This window comes from Chelonoidis abingdonii, chromosome 11 (assembly GCF_003597395.2).
Source record: "Chelonoidis abingdonii isolate Lonesome George chromosome 11, CheloAbing_2.0, whole genome shotgun sequence".
NCBI lineage: Eukaryota > Metazoa > Chordata > Testudines > Testudinidae > Chelonoidis > Chelonoidis abingdonii.
This window is the reverse complement of record NC_133779.1, coordinates 21261536-21264247: the sequence shown is the minus strand read 5'-3', so window position 1 is coordinate 21264247 and position 2712 is coordinate 21261536. Positions and strand designations below refer to the sequence as shown.

The 2712-nt window shown below is 68.8% G+C and overlaps 1 protein-coding gene across 1 annotated transcript in view; it reads right to left on the bottom strand.

The window, feature by feature from the left end:
* Window positions 1–2412, bottom strand: part of RNF167 (ring finger protein 167) — a 22941-nt gene extending 20529 nt beyond the window's left edge. Inside the window, 1 exon segment of the mRNA XM_075071325.1 lies at window positions 2303–2412. The gene's annotated coding sequence lies outside the window, so the exon portion shown is untranslated.
* Window positions 2413–2712: the final 300 nt, after the last annotated feature.

Here is a 2712-nt window from a genome sequence, read left to right as displayed (position 1 = left end):
GGGGAGAGAACCCAGGAGTCCTGGCTCCCAGCCCCCCCTGCTCTGACCCACCAGCCCCCACTCCCCTCCCAGCGCCGGGGAGAGAACCCAGGAGTCCTGGCTCCCAGCTCCCTCTGATGAGATAGCACAAAGCAGGGGCCCCGATCTCGCCTGGGATGTGGGGTCAGCACAGGGCCCTTGGCAGGGCTGGGGGGAGGTGCGGGAGCCCTGCCCGAACAGGTCCGGGTGTGGAGCCCAGGCCGACGCTCCTGGTTTCCTGGCCCAGGCCGGGAGGCGCTTGGCTCAGGCTGGCAGAGGGCGCAGCGGCCTGGCTGCCAGGAGGTCCCCGTGCCAGCGGCACAGAACCACAGGGCGAAGTTCAGGGACGGGAGCGAAGAGCTGGCACCAGGCTGGCTGGGAAGTGGGCAGGTCCAGTTCTAAGTTTGGGGTCCCCCATGGGGCCAGGCACAGCAGACACACAGGGCTGTCCCCGCTCTGAAAGCCTACGGTCTAACCCAGCAAGACGGACTGCGGGTGGGGAAGGGAAACTGAGGCACAGAGGTGCCGGGTCTTGCCTAGCAGGTCAGTGGCCAAGCTGGGACCAGGCCGTGCCTGCGAGCCCACACTGCCAGCCCGAGGGCTGAAGGGGTCACACAAAGTGAGCCCCCTTTTCCCTATGCTAGGGCAGGGGTGTGAGGGGAGCTTTGTGTATGGGGGGAGCTCCTTGGGCTGCTGTCTCAGCACTGCTGACTTTGGGGGGACAGAAGGGATGTGCACACGGCACTTGGGAGCGCCACTAGCTCACCAACCCGGCGCTGAGATGCGGCCACCTCTGGGGTGGGGTGGCCGGTTACCCGGGGACCCCTCACACGGCGCTGAGATGCAGCCACCTCTGGGGCGGGGCGGCCGGATACCCAGGGACCCCTCGCCTGGCGCTGAGATGTGGCCACCTCTGGGGCGGGGCGGCCGGTTACCCAGGGACCCCTCGCCCGGCGCTGAGATGCGGCCACCTCTGGGGTAGGTGGGCTGGTTACATGGGGACCCCTCGCCTGGGCACTGAGGTGCACGCTTGGCATTACCCCCCTGTCCTGGCTGGGTATAGTCCCCTCTGTCTGAGCCCCCATTCCCTACAGAACACTCTCCCCAAAACTCTCTCAGCCCCCTCCCCAGCAGCACCCGGCCCCCCTCTCAGCACCCCCTTCCCCTGCAACACACCCCTCTCAGCACCCTGCTCCCCTCTCAGCCCCCTCCCCAGCAGCACCCCCTCCCCTCTCAGAGTCCCAGCAGCTTCCTTCCCTCCCCTTCTCAGCCCCCCCCCAGCAGCACCCCCTCCCTCTCAGCAACCTCCGGATCCCCAGCACACCCCTCCCCTTCAGGCACCTCCAAGTTCACTCCCCCTGTCTCAGCCCCCTCCCACAGCAGCACCCCCTCCCCTCTCAGCACCTCCCGATCCCCAGCAGCACCCCCTCCCCTCTCAGCCCCCGACCCAGCCACATTTCCCCTCCCTCTCAAGCCCCCTCAACCAGCAGCACCCCCTCCCCTCTCAGCACCCGACCCAGCAGCACCCCTCCCCTCTCAGCCCCGGGAACTCAGCTCACACCCCCTTCCTCTTCACCTCCCCCCCCAGCAGCCCTCCCTCCCCTCTACACGTCCCCAGCAGCCACCCCTCCCTCTCAGCACCCCGATGCGAGACCACACCTCCCCTCTCAGCCCCCGGATCCCAGCACCTCCCTCATCAGCCCTCCCCCAACACTCTCTCCTAGCTCAGCCCTCCCAGCAGCACCCTCCCCTCACTCAGCATCCCGATCCCAGCAGCACCCTCCTTCAGCCCCGATCCCAGCCCTCCCTTCGCCCACAGCCCTCTTCCGCACCCGATCCAGCCACACCCCTCCCCTCCAGCCCCTCACACTCTCCAGCCCCAGCCTCCCATCCTCCCCCGTCCCCCTCTCTAGCCCCTCCAGCGACCCCCTTCTGCACCCGACCGCCACAACCCCCTCTCAGCCCAGCAGCTTCCTCCCTCAGCCCCAGCAGAACTCTCCAGACCCCCGTCAGCACGACGCGCCGCGTCGGCCCTCGAGCACCGCCCGCGAGCCCTCACCAGCCTCCCAGCAAGCCCTGCCCTCCACCTCCAGCACACTCTCAGCGCCCCCCTCCACAGATCCTCCTCTAGCCAGCTCTCCTCCCCTCTCAGCCTCCAGCCACACCCTCCCTCTAGGCCACCAGCAGCCACCTCGGCTCCCCTCTCAGCCCCCTCCAGAGCCACACCCCTCCCGCTCTCAGGCCTCCCAGCAGCTCAGCCTACAAGGGGGCACCCCCGGCTGACCTGCTCTGGCTGGCGGGGGCCGCCTCCACTCCTCGGGGCTGGCTCGGAGACGGGGTCCCCGCTGGCTGCAGGAAAGGGGGGGGGGGCGTCCCTCGGCTCCTACTGTTTACAACCCTTCCTCCGGGAACATGGAGCGAACCAGCTCTCGCGAGAGGAAGGGAGAGGAGCAACACCCCCTCCCCCCCGGCCCCCACCCCGTAACCGGACGCCTGCGGTTCTCTCCCCGGCTCTGGGAGTGGGAGTGGGGCTGGTGGTCAGAAGCAGGGGGGCTGGAGCCAGGACTCCTGGTTCTCTCCCGGCTGGTGGGAGGGGATGGGGCTGGTGGTTAGAGAGCAGGGGGGCAGGAGCCAGGACTCCTGGGTTGCTCTCCCCCGAGCTCGGGATGGAGTCGGGGGTGTGGGTCAGAGCAG